The 20,914-nt window shown below is 46.5% G+C and overlaps 1 pseudogene; it reads left to right on the top strand.

Moving 5' to 3' along the window:
* Positions 1,037–11,125, top strand: Xlr5e-ps (X-linked lymphocyte-regulated 5E, pseudogene; annotated as a pseudogene).

Below are 20,914 nucleotides of genomic sequence, written 5' to 3'. Positions count from 1 at the left end.
GTGTGCTTTCTTTTCCTTTATGAGCTGACAGAAAAACATATCCGTTGTCATAGTTCAGATAACCCTGAGTTATGTCCCTGGTCTGACCAGCACTGTGGTGTGCTTTCCGTAAACTATTCTTACTTAACTGAGGTCAGTGGTTCACGTGGTTTGTGTGCGGATTCTTGAACTCCAACAAGCCTAACCAAGGACAAGGACTGGACAGGAGCACGCATGTGCCCACGCTTGTCTGCAGAGGGCGAATACTCTCTGAAAATGAGGGCCAACCAGCTGTGACCACCCTCCAGGGGAAGCAGGGCTCTGGGCAACGGTGGCGAGGTGTGTGTCTTCTAGATAATTGAGCAGATATTAAGACCCAGGATAGCCTCTGCGAGGTAATGTCTGGTGACCGAATTCCACAGCGAGGGGCCGAGGCCCCCGGAGGACTGTCTAACAATGTCCTCTGAGGGTCGCAGTGACTGAGAGGAGTGAACCGGGCAGCAGGGGTGCGTGGGGAAAGACTTGGGACCTTCTGCATGGGTCTCTCTGGGGTCTTAGGTTACAGCACAAGTTCTCTGGGTCCGCGTGTCTACAGCTGGGCTATTTGAAAACAGTGTGGGTTCTTCGGGTCCCTTGAAAACCTTAAGACAGCGGATTTTTTGGTGGACATAGGCTTAACCCCAAGCCCCAAGTCACACATGCATGATTGCTGGACAGGCCTCTGCCTGGAACCAAGTTGGCGAGTCTCATGCATGTGCACACATTTTCCATCCTGGCACAGCACTTCTGGAAGTGACTTTGCACTGGCTGTGACCTCCCTCGAGGGTAAGAGAACTTCGGTGGGACTGTGGGGGTGCATTTCCCTAGGTGGGCGACAAGGTATCTCGAGACTTAAGATAAAGCCCTTCCGGAAGCATCATCTCCCCTCCCCGGCATGCCATGGCCGGCCCACCCTGGAGAGTAAGAGGGGTTCGGTGGGACTGTGGGGGGTGCAATTCCCTAGCTGAGGAACAAGGTATTGAGAAACCCAAGGTAAAACCCTTCCGGAAGTGATATCCAATGACCGTGCCCACCCGCGAGGGTGAGTGGGCTTTGTGGGATCTTCAGAGGTTTAGTTCCCTCACTGAGCGGCCAGGTATCTCCAGGAGAGGCCCAAGGGTAGGAGGGTAGGAAAGGAGGAGGGGAGGAGGGGAGGAGGGGAGGATTGTGGGTGGATTGTGGGTGGATTGTAGGAGGTGTAATTACATATCTAAGTGACAAGGTATCACAGCAGTGAAGAGAAACCCCTTCCGGAATTGACTTGGAATGTGTCAGCCTTCTCTCAAGGGTCCAAGGGGCGTGGGGGGAGGGGGTTGGAAGAGATGTATGTCCTTAGCAGAGCGACAAGGTATCTATCATAGGCCCCATGGGAGGTAACCATTCCTTAAGTGGTGGAGGAGCACTGCAAGCAGTTTCCAGGGAAACAGGTTGGCGGCGGGGTGGGGTGGGGGGCGTGGGGGGAGAAGTGTAGGAGGTTTAATTCCCCAGCTGAGTGAGGAGATATCTTGAGACCCAAGGTAGACCCTCCGGGAAGTAACATGCAATGTCCGTACCCACTCTGGAGGGTAACGGGTTTGTTTTGGGGGATTTTAGGAGGTGTACTTCCCTAGGGTGTCGAGATATCTGGGACGCTCTGCAGTCACTTCTGCAAGTGACTTCTCCCTGGCTGGTATCAAGGTTGACACAGACCGCCTTGGGGAGGTTCTTCCCAGCTGAGACACAAGGTATCTTAGAACCCTTCCAGGAAGGATGTCTCCTTAGCTTTTACTACCCTCCAGGGAAGAGGGTCTTCCCGGGCACTGCTTTGAGCCTATTTCCCTTCCTTAGTGCCTCTGCATCCCAAGACACATGGTGATACACTTCCGAAAGTGGCATCTCACCAGCTGTGAGGACCCTCGAGGTCATGAGGGAGTTGGAGGGGGTAGGAGTTGCTGTGAGGATGAGGACAGTGAGAAGGGGTCCCCCAAATCCCAGTCATCAAGTCACCACTGAGAACATCTTAGAGTCTGGAAAGAGGGAACTGCACAAGCCAGTGATGAGCCCAGGGCCAGGGCCACGGAGTATCCTTGTCCAAAGGTCAGAGGGTCCTTCTGCAGGAGACTTAGAAGGCAAGGACTCTGTATGAAGAAGGCTTCCCCCCACCCACAGCCCTTCCTGATGAGACAATCTCTGCTTGTCCACACTGTTTATTCACTGTTCATTGTGGAAGATGGGTGCATGCAACTCACTCATGGTTGACCAGAGATTAAATACATCTCGCAGGAAGGAATGTTGGTGAAGGGCAGCTTATTGGCTAAACACTCCGGGGCCCGTCCATCTGGATACCTCGTTAGCATGGAGCACTAGGTGTTCTGGGCTATGTGACTAGTGCTCACAATATCCACGTGGGGGTGTTGTGGTCACGTGTTCCAGTACAGGAACATGGTGGATGCCTCCCACTCTCCTACATGAGAATTTACAGGGACTTCTGTATGCGCTCAGCCTTCCCAGTTTTTGTCTGGTGACACAGCTCCACATGTCCCACAGGGCTCTACTGACTGACAAACAAAACTGAGGATGAGGGCCTGGTGGGGGTGAGGGAGGGAGGGGAGAGGCTGAGAGAAATGTAAAAGTCAGGGGGATTTGGGTGTGACCTGACCACACAGGTGGCACAGACCACCAGGTTATTAACAAAATCCATTCCCAGCCTTCTGGGTGGAAAAGAGGCATATACATTCCTTCTGTTGAAGAGACAAGCCTGCCTGCATGCTTCACATCCCTTCACATTCCTTGTCTGTGAGCAGAGAGACTTCATGCCCTCCACAGGCTGTGTGTCATCTTGGGTGACTGCATCGGGGAATCTCTGCATTTTCCTCTGGTGTATTCTTTTGGGTCTCTCCTGGAGGCTTGGGTCCCTGAGTTTCTTCCAAAGCATCTAGACTGAGAGTGGTTCGAAATTCCCCTGACTGCGCAGCAGGGCTCAACCATTGCTTGCCAGGGCACGGCTCCAGTGACCTCTTTGGCCACCAGTGGATTGGTGTTTGTGACTAGACACCAACATTGGATCTAGGGGTCTAGTCCAGCTTGTCCTAACCTGGTGACAAGGAATCAGGGGAAAGAGCTGAGACTGAGGGCTACTCGCTTGTGGCAGATCTGCGTTCAGCCAGAAAAATGGGGCAGGATGTGATTGGACCTGGCGGGATATTGATGTCACACTCCCACCTCCTCTTTGCTCCAGCACACGTGGCCACATCCTGTAGAGTCTTGATCCCTGTTTTCATTTAGGGTCATGAAATTTTCAGGCATATACATGTATCTGTTGTCCCTAGACTGGGGCAAGCCGAGTTTCACCTGTGGGGGTGGGGGGAGGGGTGTGAGTTCCTGGAAGACTGCTTCTAAACCTTTGTGTTGGATCTGGGCTCAACCAACACTTGAGTGGAGCCATTTCCCATGCAGGTCAGTATCTTTACTTTCAGGAGTCCTGTCTGACCCAGGAAGGTTCCAGCCATGTCAAACAAGGAATACTGGGCCATGAAGAAAAGTGGCAAGCACCAGAGGGTACATAAGACCCTCCCATCAAATGACTTCAAGAACTCAGATGAAGTTAACCCCGGTAACAACTGATATGGGGCTTTTGGGGCTGTGCCCCACCGTGGGGACACTCTACTACTTGGCACAGGGAACATGGGGGCAGTCTGATACTCATCAGGCCATTCCATGGTATTGAAGCTGGGCTGGTATGGAGGACAGGGTGGGGCGTGGGGCGATTCAGACTCTGACCTCTGATTCTCATGCATTCTCTGGGTTTTGGTCCCCACATGACATTCTCAGCCCGTGGCAGAGATAGATACAAGGCTCACAGACACCAACATGCCTCTGAAGAAGCCCAGGGGTCACAGGGAATTTTCTTGTAAGGCTCGTGCATGTACATGTATCTGCTGTCCCTATACTGGGGCCAAACCTAGTGTCACCTGTGGGGGTGGGGGGTGAAGTGTGAGTTCCTGGAAGACTGCTTCTAAATCATTGTGTTGGATCTGGGCTCAAACAACTCTTGAGTGGAGCTGTTTCCCATGCAGGATGATGAGAGCAGCATGCTTCATTTGCAACTGTTTTTCCTTCCCCCTCCACTCAGTGGACAAACCAGCAGTTGGTACCAGTGGGATGGGCAGCCATTCTTCAGGATCAGACATGCAAGAGGCCAGGTGAGGTCTTCAAGGGTTAGCCTTCCCCACATGAGGTAGTTTCAGTGTGGTTGTATGCAGATACAGAAAGCAAAAAGTTCCCTCTCCCAGGAAGTGGATCTAAGTGGCGGGGGCTGGGGCACGGCGGGGTCTGCTATTAAGTGAAATAGGCCAGCATCAGAGAGAATACTGCCTCCTGTTGTCTCTCCTCTGAGGATCCTGGATTACAAGTAGGTCCCTAAAATGATACAACCTGAACTCAGAGGGGAGAGTGGCAAGAGGCAGGCAATACCCAGTTGAGGGGAAGGTTTGCAGGAGTTGAGGGGAGGTGGTTCGAGGCAGACTCTGGGGGTGGCACACGGTGGTCACCTGGGATAAAAGTTAAGGAGACACTGTCTGGGTGATGTAGGAGGAATAGCTGCAGGAGGGGCTTGAGGAAGAAGGAGAGTGAATGTGGCTGGAGTGCAGGACACATGGGTGAGGATGCCTTTATGAAACCCTGTGCTGCACTGTGAAAGGATCCTGGTGAACATTTACTATAAAATCCCCTACTTCTGTGCAGCTGCCTGCAGTTGGGCAGGGAACACCTGGGGTGTGATTTCCCATGAGTCACCCAAACCCAGCTGGGGTGGGATTCCTGGGACTACAGTAGGCTCTCAGTCAATTGTGCTACAAGAAGTAACCCTTAGCCATGCACCCATATGTATCTATCTGCAAAGGACGCTTTGGCTCAGTACGAAAACAAGGACAAAGTAATAAAATTATTGACCCAGAGAGGAAAACCCGACTTTACCCCACATGAGCTCTAGCCTCTGCAAAACGGCACGCCTCTCCTTTTCCTTCAAAGCAAAGTTAGGATGCTTGTCCTCAATTAAGAATTCTGAGCTAAAGGGATCTGCAACCCTATAGGTGGAACAACAATATGCACTACCCAGTACCCCCCAGAGCTCATGTCTCTAGCTGCATATGTATCAGAAGATGGCCTAGTCAGCCATCAGTGGAAAGAAAGGCCCATTGGTCATGAAAACTTTATATGCCTCAGTACAGGGGAATGCCAGGGCCAAGATGTGGGAGTGGGTGGGTGGGGCAGCATGGGGGAGTGGGTGGGCAACTTTTGGGATAGCATTGGAAATGTAAATGAAATAAATACCTAATTAAAAAACAGAATTCTGTGTTGTTTTACCCACAGGGAGCCTGTTCAGAAGAAGATGCAGGATTTCAAAGGTAGGTTTGAGCAGACCTTGGTAGTCCCAGAACTTTCTTTCCAACCCTCTGACTTACGCACAGTGAGAACGTGGTCACTGAGAGACAACAGAACTCTGGAACAGTTCTGTGGCTCAGAGGATATTTCTGAAGACTAAGTTGTCCTTTGGCCTTCGGGGGTTTCCTTTACCTTAACTTTTAACATGCTGATGTGAGCAGGGGAAATGTTGGAGCTGTAGCCCAGGCTGCTTCCTGCTTCCTGCAAGGCTGGAGACTGTCACTAGAGATGATGGGTGAGCAGATATATCTCTGCTCTTTAACTTACTGCAGGAGTGGTATGTCAGATTTCAACAGCTATCTTTCAAGTTCTGAAGCAAGTCATTTGTTATGCCTTTCCAAAGTTGCTCTCCTCCAGGACCCCCTGCCAAAGGAGAGCTGGTAAAATAGCCTTTAGTCTGTAGACATTTAGGAACCTGTAAGGGAACTCTGAAGTCAGCACTGGAAAGAAAAGCGAGATAGATTGTATTGTGCCCATTGTGCATGCCACACTAGCATGTTTTCTGTCGTCCACCGTAACAACCCAAGTGTACCACATGCCCCTCCAGCTGAGGCAGGTTTTATTCACTTGTATAGTCGAACCCAGACAGCATTACTAGAGAGCCATCATCAATGCTTAGCCAGAGTGTAGAGCCAGCTCATACAAGCAAGGAAGTCTAACAGTATTGCTCTTTCTGGTTGCAGAGGAGCTGCTTGGGTTTGACATGTCCATATAATTGTTTTTCAGTGGCATTCTTTAGTAACAGGATGCCCCCTCCTGTATTCCTAGCACTTAGGGAGTAGAGACAGAATCAGGATCTTGAGGTTGGCCTCAGTTACATAGCAAGTTTGAGACCAGCTGAGGCTACAGGAGTCCCTGTCTTAAAAAAAAAAAAAAAGACAACCGATGCAGATGCATAGTTATTCGTGCTGTCCTGTAGGTGGTGTGTCTGGGATGAACCAACTCTTCTTCTTCCTCTGTATATTTGACTTAAATGATGCCTTTTCCCTTCTCACACAGGTGATGATGGTACAGGACTTCTTATGGAAAAGAGGAAACAGTTTGAAGAGGATGTAAATGCCTCTTTCAGAAGTCTGAATGAAAACCTCCAGAGCATTTTGAAAGCTCAGCAGAATTCAAGGTAACATTCTGAGCACCCGTAGAGCCTTTCCTCTTCTTCCCGAGTCACTCCTGTCTGCCATCTTGATCGTGCACAGAATGGAATAGCTGATGGGATCTCTGGAGCACTGCCTTTTTCCCTATGACCCGGTCCTATTAATAACCAATGGGAACCCCCGCCCCTTTTATGGAACTCAGATGTGTCAGCTGCAAGACAGGCAAGACAGCTGTTTCTCCCCTCTCAGAAAACAGAAGGCCAGTCCTTTATGGTCTACAAAACTGTACATTTTAGGAGATATCACCAGAGCTCTCTCATGTAAGTCCCACCGTGGAAAGTGTTCTGTGCACACTTTCTGTCTGTAAAACACTGTAGGATATGTTGCCTTCAGGACAAGGACTTGGGCTCTCAGAATTTATAGGTTACTCCATAAGGGGAATGGAGGATGAGTCTAATTTTAAGGCAGAAGTGCGATCTTGGGAGAGGTATGCACAAATGCATCCTCAGTGTTTGAGAGGGAAGACATGTGAAACGATGTCTCTGGTAGCAGCTTAAGACAAACTTCTTCTGGACTGAGTCACATGTAATTCGTGCCCCCTTTCTCTTTTGGTCCTAGCTCCTGTTTCAAAATTATGAGTGTTTGTCATTGGCTTACCCTCACCCAGTGTGACCATGCTGTGTAATCGGTACTGTGTTTTACAGGCAGGAGCTTAAGTCTCTGTACTGTGAAAGGTTTGGGTCCGTGTAGCAGAATTGGCTGGGTGAGATGGACAGAACAAGGGACCAAGAAGAATACTTCAGTGTGAGTAGCAGACTCAGCTAGCAACAGATCCTCTGCTGTGTCAGTTTCCCTAGTGGCAGGACTTCCTGCAGCAGGTCTGGAGGGAAGGGGCAGGACATGAGCTCTGGAAGACAAGGAGGGTGGTTGATGTGGAGGGGAGAAACTGGCCATCCTCCATGAGTTGGTATTTTTTTCCACTTCTGTGGGAAGATGACAAGGGTAATGATGGGTTAGGAGTCTGCATGGTACAGGCGTGGGGGGATGAGCAGGTTCTGTCTGCAGAGTTCAGAAGGAGGTATGGGATTGTATTTTGAGAGGGGACCCTGCAGGATCGACCCAGTACAGAGGACAAAGAGTAGGAGGGCCCCACCTAGCCTTCTGACACAGTGATCAGGGATGAGGAGTGAGAGCAGTTCATGGGGCTGTGGAGAAGCAGGTGGAGACTTAGCTGCCAGTGTGGTTGGAATTCAGACAGGCCCTGTCCCAGAGGAGAAGAGGGAAAGGTTCCCATGCAGTGATGGATGGACCTGTGATGGTGACAGGGTCACCTTTAGCCTGGAGATGAGAATGGGCTTTGGGGGACTGGTAACTGGACTCAGTGCTGTCTCTGGTGGCTCTTTCTTCCTGGTGGAGGATGGAGCAGTCTCCTGAGGATTCTGACTGACGGAGATGGAGACAGATTCCAGTCTGGCGGTGAGGAACATGTTCTCCAGAACCCACTGATTAGGATGCAGCCATAGTCCTGAGGCTTGCTCATTTTGAAAACTCAGGAAAATCATTAACTTGTCTGCCTCAGTTTCCTAGAAGTAAAGTCAGACTGGTGGAGAAACCCTGCCTTCTAGACCTGTGTATTGAATGATTTCACCTTTTGAAATTTTTGTTGCTGTGGAATGCTCAACAGCAGGAGCTGATATATGGTTGCTATTGGTCTGCTCTGTCCTCATTTGGTTGATACTGTAGTCATGGGGTGTCACAATGTAGGGAGTCACTGACTGATGAGGGAGGTTTAGGTGAAAAACTCCTTTGGGAAGAGGTGTTGTTCCCTTGGAAGCTAATCTACCTGCCCATTGAGTTGGACAAGAAAACTGAGCCACAAGAGACCTTAATTTTTTACTTTATTTTGTTGAGGTGGGAATCCACCGATTAGATGGATCTTAGATTAATTTCAAAATGAGTAGTTCTTTCATGGGAATTTTGCCCAGATGGCACAGAATGTCTCCCTCTGTGACCGGTCAGACATTGTCATGTTGTTTTTGGTATTGAAGGCCATGTCTTCAACCTTGATCTTGAATGATAGAACCCACAAAACAGCATGGGAAGCAACTGGTGTAAGCAGCTGGGTTGGATGTCCAGTTTTGCTGACATCTTATCATTGATTTCCTCTATTTCAGTTTATAACCCAGCAGCAAATGAAGATTTTACAGACGGCTATAGAGGACCATGAAACCAAGCTCAAAAACGCTAAAGATATGTGTGACACATTTTTGAAGGTCTGGTAGATTGAACTTGAGAACAGAGCACATATTTATGTCACACTATGTGTCTCTAAAAGCAGGAGACAGAATAAATGGCCCTTTCTCAGTTTGTGGGAAAAGTAATTTCACATTCTCATGGGAATATTTTCCCCACACGTAGGAAAAAAGCTAGGTTTTGTTTAGCCTGGGAAAGTGATGATGTTTAGTGCAGAGTGTTGTAGCATGGGAGCTGCTGACTGGGAATTTGCTCTCTCGATCTCCCTCTGCCTCTTCTCTCAAGCTTCTGTACTTCCCTAGACCTCAGTGCTGAGGAGTTGTTGTCCTCAAACAGGGCCTTTCCCTCTCCCATAGTTCCCAGTGGCCTTCCTTCTTAATTCTCCCTCTTTGCTCTGTCCTCTGCAAACACCCCTCCTCCAAAAGCTCCTCTGCCTGCTTCTGTCTTGTCTTCCCTCCTCGCCATGCACCAGCTTCCCCTGAAGCGACTCCTGTCCCCTGTCCATGCTGTGCCTCTGCTCTTGGCCCAGATATAGATCCCCGTGCCTTGTCTTCCCTATGGAAATCCTCTGTTTTCATCGCTGGAAGTTGCCATGGGTGTCGTCTTCAGTCACATAGCCAGCAGGCTCCCCTTGCACACCCATTTTCAGCCAGCATACATGTCGTATGCTCTTAAACTCCTCTGGGCTCTGGCAAAAGGGCAGAGAATGGACAGGCATTTTGTGGTATATGGACAGGTGACACAGTCTGTTCTCCTCTGTATCCACCACTGCAGCATTCCTTGAGAGATGTGATCAGAGGCGATGTGATCACATTCCTCACTTCAGCTTGTCTTAGCTTAAAAGGGCATGTGATTGCATGCTCTGTCTTCTCTGTGAAAATTGCATTCCATGGACACAGCAAATGAATGGCTCCTTCCCCTGGGAAACCTTGGGGGTCTCCAGCACATGCCTGTGCCTCTTTCTTTCCATGCCTGGTCTATATGGCCTTTACCTGCCCATCTGTCCATATTCTGAGATAAGTGCCTTAGGTGGTGTTCTCTTCTCATAATGATAGTGAGCTCAAATGTGGAACTGCATCTTTTGGTGGAGAGTTCATATAGATGCACAAGAAGTAGCCACTGTTACTTACTTTGATTCCAAACAAGGATCCTTTGGGATACGCAAAGTCCGTAGTTTAAGTTAAATGAGGTGAGGTGTCAAGTTGGGGCTTGGGGCTTCCTGCTCAAGTACCTTCTTTTGTTGTGGTTTGTTCCAGAAAGCCAACGACTTGAGTAAACATCGAAAAACCTTTATTGGTGGTCAGCAGACTATTGTGGAGAAGGAAATCTCCAAGGTGCAGGACAGAGTGATCATGGAAACCGTAAGTCGTGTGTCTGTAACACTACGCCCTGGGCTGCCTTCCTATTAGCAGAGATGTAATGAAGATCCTCTAAATCTCCTTTTTTTTTCCAAACAGCAAGATCAAGACATATCCATGGTTGAAACATACCTTCAGTCCCTGATCCATGAAAGCTCTGAAGAAACCATCTGAAGATCACACATAGGATACACAGGGAAGGAAGCGTTAGCCATGCTAAGAAGATGTTGGTAGTAGCCAGTGCAGCTCCTTTCTCTTTACTTTGTTACAATTGAGACTGAGACACTGTTAATCATTAAGTGAACTCCCAGCAGCTCTGTGAGTAGCGAGGACAGTTAAGTGTGGATCATCCAGGCCCATGACAGCAAGGGAGATTCATTCTGCCCAGTAGTGGCAATTATATTTTGGAAGCAAATGTCATTTGACTTTGTGGTTGATTCTCTGTCACTGTTCCAAAGTGAACATTACCTTACTTATTTTAGGAAGAAGTGAATAAAGATGGGACCCATTTTTCTGTGCATGCTTTCATTTCTCATGAGGTCACAGAGACCGTTCCATTGCAATGGGAAAATCAACCCAACATGCCACCGAGACTTGCTGAACAAACTCATGTTTGTGTGCTCAGAAATGTTAAAAAAATCTTTTTAACATGATTCCCACGACAGAGCCATTCCTAATGTGTTGACTCTGTGCTAGTTGTGGGGCTGTGGCATTTCCCAAAGACACCCAGACTCATTTTCAAAGCTGTCTTCAACACTGGTTACCTTTGGATTGAAAGCATTTTATCAGCCTGTATCTGTGTAAGCGTTTGTGGCTCCAATGTTTTGGAGGGGTCTTTACATGAGTGTTTTCTAGGGTTCTCCTTAGAGAGTCTACTATTCATCAAGTCCTTCTGCCTGTATGTGTGTGTTTGTCTAACGCCTTAGTCATTCATTCTCTTATCCTTGCCCTATGCTGTATTTATTAAAATGAATGCTTAGAGTCTGTGTTCAGCACAATTGAGGTTTTTGGGGTTTTGTTGTAATGTGTGTACTTGTTGAGTCTCTGTGAGCACTTTCCCATGTGTGTGTCAGTACCCATGAAGGCCAGAAGAGGGGCTGAGTTCCCCTGGGCCTTGGGTTAAAAGTGGTCTTGAGCTACCCAAAGTGGGTGATGCTACCTGATCTTGGGTCTTCTGGAACAGCAGCAAGTGAGTTCATTTCTCAGAATGACAACATTATTGTATCCCTAGCAGCAGACATGTGATTGAATATGCAAGAGGATTCCTCCCGTTCTATGAGTTTGAATTGGAAATGTTTGGGGAACTCAAGAACCTTTCACTAGCCTAAGAGCCAACACTTCTTTCATAATGCTCTGTGACTTGTGAGCCAGATGATAGCTGTTGTCGTATAGGTCACTACAGAGAGTGTTGGAATGTAAGGAACTTTCAGCAAGAGGGAAGTGGGGCTGGCAGGGTGGTAGATGATACTTGGTGCCCTTCATGTTGGTGCCTGGACTAGGGAGTTGAAACTGGTGATGGCACCCTTTGAGAGTGGCCATGCCCCACCTGGGATTGAAGGAGCCTTTGACAATTCTTGGGGTTACCCAAGACCACTGGAAAACAGAGATTTACATTACTATTATTACCAGTAGCAAAATTACAGTTATTAAGTGGCAATGGAAATAATTTTATGGATGCTGGGGACACCACAACCTGAGGAACTGTATTTGGAAGGTGGAGAACTGCTGCTTTAAACTCTCATAGCCAAGCCTCAGAATGCCTGCACAAGGCCTAATTCATGGAGCCTGCTGGTCCCTGCTTCATGCATGTAAGCACATGCTAGACAGCCTTCCTTGTGAGCACCTGATGGAGAACCCTCACACATTCATCTGGTCTGCCTCATGTGTCCACACCTGGTAGGCCTCTCTCAGGAATGGCTCACACAAAAGCCTCTGTCATACATGCCTGCGCTCGCAGCCACTCACATGGCCATGTGCTAGGCCCATAACAAGGATAGCCCCACCTGCTAGAGCATCCTCAGATATACCCTGTTCCAGCCAGTCAGAGGAATACACTCTTGGGGTAGAGAGGGATTGGTTACATATCTTCCCTTTCAGAGGACGAAGGTTCTGTGTGAGGCAGTAGAGTGAGAATGGCAAGTGGGAAACTGAATATCAGGGTACCCTGTGCTGAGGTTTCAGAGATGGGTCCAAGTGGCCAAGATGGATCCAAACTTTTCAGGGGTGAGAGTGGGGTCAGAAGTAAGCAGGGCCCACACTGGCCTCCTAGATAATATCTAAGAGCTTCACTTTCACCTGACCTGGAGCTTGCACCATGTTTATTGTGGGTCCTACTTGCTCATTTACACCTGACAGGCCACCTCATGCTAAGGGTTATGCTAGGACCATGTCAGGAATGCAGGCCTGCCACCGGGCCCACCTCACTGGTAAGCTCCTCAGGAGTGCTCATTCAACTCTTTCCAGGCAATCAAAAATGTACACCCAGGGAGGTAGAGTATAACTAGGTATGGATGCTCACCCCAAGGGAGAGAAGGAGGCTCAAAGGGGAATATGGCTATGTAGGATCGCCCAGAAGGGTGACTGGATGCAGGTAGCTCTGTGCATCTGAAGCTTGTTGGGGCCAAGAAAAAGGGACTGTAGAAGAGTCCAGGGACCGAGACTGAGGATGGCATATGATAAGAGTCCAGAGGTGGTTTGTCCTGCTGTTCACCTCAGCTCTCGTGCCAGGTGTGGGGGCTGGGGCCAGTCACATTCTCCTGATCCCAGGGTTAACTACCCAGAGGAGAATTGTGAAAGCCTACCAAGTACCTGCCCAGGCCTCAGGAGGCTGAAACATAGGCCTCAGAAAGATGCCTCAGTAACATAACAGGGGATGTTAGAGATCTCTGGAGAGATCTACCTAATGCAAGAACGAATGCAAGCTCATTGCCACACAGGCACCTTGCAGGTCCAGGTGGGCCAGAACCACACAGTCACAGAAACAGGGGCCCGCTGTTTGTAATAGAATAATCCTGGTATCTCATAAAGGAACAAAGGAGGGAAATGAATGTACCTTAGCAGGCAATTTCTTTCTGTAAAATAAATAAAATAAAATAAAATAGTGATGCCAAGGACTCAAAGTAGGCAGTGACGTGCGGGATGGGCTTGTGAGGTGTGGGGAGACAGTAAGACATGACATGGTCTAGGTGGCTTCTTCTCTTCCTTCACAAGAGGTTCTTGGCTGCTCATTATTAGCTGAGGCACAACTTTCCAGTCTTTTCTTAAGTGAGAATGTGAAACATTTTGAAATGGAGAAACATGGGTGAATGTAGAATTAGAGATGACTGGGTGTGCAAGCATTTCATGAATCCCAGAAAGCTTACCTGCAAGAATGCTTATGGAAAAACAAAAGGAAAAACAAAAGGAACTCCGTGGAAAGGAGGGAACAGGAAAAAGCAGACACAGCAGTCTTAAATTAAATCTGTTTGTTGGAGGAGAAATGACTGAAGCTCTCACACCACTTATGCAGGCCTGTGGACCAGACAGACTTGCACTTGTGCCTTCATGGCCCATCATACACCTACACAAATGACCAGTATGTTGCAGGTGTTGTGCACTGGGCAGAACTGGAAGGAATGTAGCCTACCTAGGTGGGCCAGTTGGATTTCAGCAGAAAAGTACTGGTCGGTCAGCAGCTGTGAGTGTGGGATGGACACACAAACAGCATTCTCTGAGAAGGTTTTCAGTGAAGCAGTTCTCCTTTACTGGGGGCTAACAAGGATTATATAAACCTTGGGGAGTGGGTAGGGGTCTGGGGGTTGAGTGAACAACAAGGATTATATAAACCTTGGGGAGTGGGTAGGGGTCTGGGGTTGAGTGCACAACCTTGTCTGAGGTGCTGGGAATGCTTCATTTGCATGAAGGGTAATTCCGGGTGCATGCTGGACATGGACTTATAAGGAGAGAGGAAGTTAGACCTGTAACTTTGGCCTGCTGGCTGTGTGACTACCTCCAGGGTGGGGGAGGTAGGGGGTCACACAGTCTCCATCGCCTGGGACATGCAGGCCCAGAGCAAGGAGGAAGACAGTCCTGCTCCACGTGGTCTCAGGACCAGGTTTTCGGGGTTTGGACATGTCTCCACCTCACCCTTGCTATGGACTGGCTCCCCTAGTCAAAAGGCTCTCCAGCCCCGCACCTCCCCACTTTGGTTTTATAGAGGAGAAAGTAGCATCTTACACACCAGCCTCTATGCTGGGAATGGCTTGGTACTGAACCAGAAACTGATTGGCAGGATTCTTTTTCAATGCTACTTATCTGCCCTTTTAGAAGTTATAGAATTCAACTGAAGTGAAAACATACCATACCAAATATCATGGAGCACAATTAAAACAGCATTAAGTGAAGAATCCAAAGCACTGAATGCCTTCCTAAAGAAATTTCAAGAGATCCTATACAAGCGAGTTAAAAGCACACCTAAATGCTCTAGAACAGAAAGAAGCAAAGTGCACCAAAGAAGAGTAGATGTCAGGATGTTGGAGGCTCAGGGCTGAAATCAACCAGGGAGAAACCAAGAGAATGATACAAAGAATCAACAAAACCAAGAGCTAGTTTTTAAAGAAAATCAACAAGATATATATGATATACCCTTAGCCAAACTAACTAAAGGGCACAGAGACAGTATGCAAATTAACAAAATCAGAAATGAAAAGGAGACATAACAACAGAATCTGAGGAAATTTTAAAAAATCAGCTGAAGCTACTACAAAAGCCTTTAGCTCTACAAAACTGAAAAATCTAGATGGCTTTCTGTACTAAAGTGAAATCAAGGTCAGGTAAATTATCTAAACAGTCCTATATTTCCTAAGGAAATACATAGAGGTATCAAAAATCTCCCAATCAAAAAGCCTGACAGTTTTAGTGCAGAATTCTACCAGTCCACAAAATAGAAACAAAAGGAACACTACCTATCTTATTCTATGAAGCCACAATTACTCTGATACCTAAAATCACACAAAGACCCAACAAAGAACAAGAACTTCAGACCAATCTTGCCTATGGATATTTTTTGGAGACCATACTGTGAGAAAGGAAGCCTTTCGCAGCTTCCCACCCTAATAAGCCAAATGGCCTTGTGTTAAGGAGCTGGTCGCCTCCTCCTCCCTATCTCATGCTGGCACCAAAGACCCTAAAAAGACTGAAGTATCCTTATCTCTTCCTGACTCCCAAGACTTCTAAGGACATGAGTTATGTGCTGAGCCCAGCCTGAAACCCAGGACAGTTAAGGAGGAATCTACATTCCGGAGATAAGACTCAGAGTGCCTCCCGCCTGCAATCTGAATTCGGCCTTCATGTCCTCAGATGCCCACTTCTTTGTTCTTTGTTAATTACCCCTCAGCCCCTCCCTATTTCCCCTCGATGTGTGCTTATAACCTGGCATTTCAGCCTGATAAACTGAGACCTTGACAGGAATCCTCCTTGGTCTCTGTTCTTCTTTCTTGCTCATTTCTCTTCCAGGTTTGTGGTCCCCCTTGCACCCACGAATAACTGGGTCTGCTGGACAGGACAGATATTGATGCAAAAGTACTCAACAAAATTCTTGCAAACTGAATCTAAGAATACATCAAAACCTTTATTCACCATGATCAAGTGGGTTTCATCCCATACAGGGATTGTTCAGTATATGCAACTCCTTCAACATAATATACTGTATAAACAAACCCAAGGAAAGAAACCACATGATCATCTCATTAGATGCTGAAACAGCCTTCAATAAAGTGTAACACCCATTCATGTTAAAAGTCTTGGAAAGATCAGGAGTTCACGGCTCATTTCTAAACATAATAAAAGCAATATACTGATAATAAACAGGCAACATGAAATTAAATGGAGAGAAACTGAAGCAATTCCACTAAAGCCACGGACAAGACAAGGTTGCCCACTCTTTCCTTATCTATTCAATACAGTACTCAAAATTCTAGCTAGAACAAGTAGACAATATAAGGAAATCAAGGGAATACAAATTGGAAAGGACTAAGGCAAAGTATCACTATTTTCAGATGATATGACAGTATATATAAGTAACCCCCAAAATTCCACCAGAGAACTACTACAGCTGAAAAACAACTTTAGGGAGCTGGAGAGATGGCTCAGCAGTTAAGAGCACCAACTGCTCTTCCAGATGTCCTGAGTTAAATTCCTAGCAACAACATGGTGGATTATAACCATCTGTAATGAGATTTGATGCCCTCTTCTGGTGTGTCTGAATATACATAAAATAAATAAATAAATCTTTACAAAACCAAAACAAAACAACAGCAACATAAAACAAAGTGGTAAAAAATGGTCCTGTTCTACCTGTAGAATGAAAATTGATCCATATTTACTTATTTATTTATTTATTTATTTATTTTTTGGGGGGGGTTTTTGAGACAGGGTTTCTCTGTGTAGCCTTGGATGTCCTGGAACTCACTTTGTATATCAGGCAAACTTGGAACTCAGAAATCTGCCTACCCCTGCCTCCCAAGTGCTGTGATTAAAGATATGTGTCACCACGCCCCAGCTCTGATTGATATTTATAACTCTGCACAAAATTTAAATTCAAGTGGATCAAGGACCTGAACATAAAACAGGATGCACTAAATCTTATAGAACAGAATGTAGAAAGGCCTTTGAATGCCTTTTTTGCAGGAGACAATAGCCTGAACAGCATACCAATGGCTCAGGATCTAAGATCAAATATTGATAAATGGGACCTCATGAAACTGAAAAGCTTTTGTAAGGCAAAAGACAGTGTCAAATGGCAAATCGGCAGCCTATAGATGGGAAAAGGGCCTACACCAACCCTATATCTGACAGACGACTAATATCCATATTCACAAATAACCAAATAATTCAATTAAAATATGGAGTGCAGAACTAAACAGAAAATTCTCAAAAGAGAAATCTCAAATGGCCAAGAAGCACTTAAAGAAATGTTCAAAGTCCTTAGTCATCAGGGAAATGCAAATCACAACAACTCTGAGGTTCCATCTTGTATCCATCAGAAATGGTAAGATCAAAAAGTCAAGAGATAGCACATACTGGCAAGGATATTGAGCAAGGGGAACATTCCTTGATTGCTAGTAGGAGTGCAAACTTGAACAATCTCTAGAAATCAATTTGGCAGCTTCTCAGAAAACTTGCAATAGTTCTATTTCAAGACCAAGCTATACCTCTCCTAGGCATATACCTGAAAGATGCTCCAACATCCCATAAAGACACTTGGTCTGCAATGATTAAAGCAGGTTTATTTGTAGTAGCCAGAATGGATGGAACTTGAGTATATCATCCTGAATGAGGTAAAAAAAAATCCTAAAAGGATATACATACATGACAGGTACATGTTGTCCTCTGAGAGGCTCCACCAGCTGCTTACTAAGACAGATACAGACACCCACAGCCAAACAATGAATGGAGCTTGACGACTCATGGATTTATATGGGAAAGGATTGTGGGCCAAAGGGTATAGACACTCCCCAAGAAGACAAACAAAATCAACTAACTTGCAACCTTGAGGATCTTGGAGTCTGAACCACCAACCAAAGAACATATACCGGCTGAACCTAGGCCTTCCCACATATATCTAGTGGATGTGCTGTTTGACCTTCATGTGGGTCACACACAACTGGATCTGGACCTACCCACAAAGCTGTTGCCTGTCCATGGGTTATCTTTTTTCTACTTGGACTGCCTTGTTTGGCCTTAGTAGGAGAGGATGCACATAGCCTCCCAGAGACTTGAAGTGCCAGGATAGAGGGATATGCAATGGGTCCCCAGTCACTCAGAGGAGAAAGGGAAGTGGGAGAATTGTGGTGGAAGGGAAGGAGGGACAAAGACGGTGAGTAGGGAGAAGGAAGTAAAGTGAATACTTGAAAAATAAATAAAATTAAAATTAAAAACAGTCAAATTGGATGCTAAATACAACAAAACACTAATGACAAAAATACCCAATCTAAGCTAGCAGAAATGGGTCTGTGAAAGAGGAACTGCTGGTGTTGGTTTAGCAAAAACACATGATATAGAAAAGAAGACTACAGCTGCCCTGGTGAGGTGTGCTGGTCTTTTGTCATTTTTGATGCAATGAACTTATTGAGTCAATGCTTGGTAGGCAGTGAACACCAACAAGATTTGACACCTTCTTTCAATGTCTGGAAGACCCTTTCTTCTTCCATGTGTGGCTTTGGGAAGAACTCAGCAGCAGGAACAAGAAACATTCTTCTTTTGTGAGGCAATAACAAAGCTTGCTAAAGGAGGGAAGAGGACACACTCACAGTCCTCAGAGAGGCTTTAGAAGCATGGGAAAGGAAAACAAAGAAAGCATGAGGACAGAGACTCATGCCCTGGACTCTACATGAATATATATATGGCAGAGCACTGAAGCACTTGGCTGGCATTGACAAGTCTTCTTCCCAGGAAGCAAACGTTTCCAATCAGCAGTATACAGTCAAAGAAATTAGTTGGACAAAGCCACGGTTCACAGCCATAGTCCTTTTGTATTTATAGAACCCTTCCCCAAAATAGAGGTATAACTTTAATTTTTTTAAGAGGCTGCTTTTAATGATGGTTAATAAATACTTTAACCTCCCTTTTAGCCCACCACCCAACAGAAGTAGCAGAAAAGAAAGGATACAGGGGAAGTGCACCTGTTTAGGAATAGTTCTTTGGAGCAACTTCCATCAATATTTTCTGGAAATCAGTAGTTCAGTTCACAGGTCAGCAACTGCACCTCAGTCTACTCCCAAACACTTCATGGATAAACCAGCAGTCCAGTTCTATAGAGTTGGGCTAGCAAACCTGAATCAGTATCAGTGACACTAACTAGCAGAGAGAGCCAGGCCTCAGCCTTGGCATGAGTCAGCAAGAGGGACCAGGACCAAGAGAACCCCAAGGAAAGTTCCCCACTGTGTCTCTCTCAAGAAAATACCATCAGCAAAGGCACAAGATCAAGAAGTGTTTAGCTATGTAAGTAAGCCAAGCTCAGCCACCTTCCCTGTCCATCTAGCCCTTCTTATAATTCCTCCAAACATCACATGTCTATGGGCCTTGCCACAGCATGTTTCTTGTCTCAGCATGAGTCTCCCTCAGCTGACATAACTGTGCCATCAGTTGGAGTCCTCAGAAGTGGTAAGAAGCCAAAGGATACCACCAGAAGTTCTCCAGTGAGTTTCTCCCCATAGAGTCCCAACAAACAAAGTCTAACTATCTTGCGCGCGCTCCACTGGCCAGGAAGAAGGACGCTGCAACAGGATCCTTCTGCACACGTTTATTGGGAGAGCTTGATTATAGAGGCGTAAAGACCCCGAGCCCAGAACTGGTGTTGCTTTTATAGGCCTAGGAGAGGCATGTCTCACACCCGGATTGGTTATGCACTACGCCTCATTTGCATGTTCCTCATCTGATTGGCTACTCTCTCTGTACCTCACAGAGCCTCATTATCATACCTCATTTGCATGTCTCACATCTGATTGGTTATACTCTCAAAGCCTCATTATCATGCCCGGCAGTGTCTTTGCAAAAAACTTTACTGCATATGTACACATTGGTTGTTTGTCCAAACTTATGCGTGGTGACCAGCAGTAGTCAGTGCCACTCTGCAACAGCACATGTGGCTTCCCACATCTCCCCCTGTTTCTTTTAATAAAATGAGGCTGGACTAGGCCTGTGCAATTATGCCCATCCGCTGTGGCTCCTGTTTTAGGTCGTTCCTCTAATGTCACAGCCTTACCCATCATAGGGTAACCCTATCACCACCGGGCCCCATGCCTTAGGTTGGACTGTGCAAGAGGAAAGTTGCCTGTCTCTGGATACCGCAGTGCTGTGTGACAATAACTGCTAAATGACCTAGGGCAAACTCTGCAAAAGAGGCCAGCCAAAAAATGAATTAGTGGTGAAATCATGATCACTCTATCGCTTGCAATGAGGAAACCTCAGTGATGTGCAAGGGCTGATCAATGATCGTTGAGTCTCTCTCATCTCAGTGCTGTGGAGTGCAAGAGTAGAGAACTCAGATGCCAACTAATTCTTGAGCATGGATAACCAAATTTCAGGGGAGGAGCCGTTTTCAATAGCTAAAAGTGCCTGAGTTATAATCACCTTGTCACGTTTTTGTTGGGTTCTGAATTTGCATACCAACCAGAGCATGAACACCAGTCCACAGCATATGGCAGCACCAAACAAAATCATTCCCACCCATTCCTTAAAGTAAGAAAAAGCAGAGGTAAGCCAAGAGGTAAAGTCTCCGAGGGTCACTGGTTCCACTCTGGTCCCATTAAGGTTCAGGACCTGTATCTGCAGCCTCGTCTGCAACCTTTCCAGCTCCTGCGACCAGCTCCCCTTCAGGAAATTCGATAGGTCTGTACTTTTAATAAGAGAATTATTAATATACCTATTGGGAGTAATGCACACATGCGATGTAGATGCCACTCAACTCATTTGTATGACATCCATCATCTGTTCCATGTCATGTTGTAAAATATCCACTCTGATTCACTAACATTAACCCTGAGGTAATATGAGAATCCACCCTTTGCAGGGTAAGCAATGCCTCAGACATTTTTTCTGCTATCTGACTTATAGTGTCAGCAGTATTAATTTGATCTGCCCAATTAGAGATAATCTTTTTCTTAAAAAATATACAGGGTGTAAAAGGTTTATCTACATTATGCACAAAGCATAGTGTATAATTTAAATGAAAACTAGCCCTCTTATACACCAGTGGCTCTTGAGGAGTTTGTCGTGCATAAGGCACATCCA

The sequence above is a fragment of the Mus musculus genome, chromosome X, assembly GCF_000001635.26.
Source record: "Mus musculus strain C57BL/6J chromosome X, GRCm38.p6 C57BL/6J".
Lineage (NCBI taxonomy): Eukaryota > Metazoa > Chordata > Mammalia > Rodentia > Muridae > Mus > Mus musculus.
The sequence above is the reverse complement of the archived record's forward strand: the minus strand, read 5'-3'. Positions and strand labels throughout refer to the sequence as shown.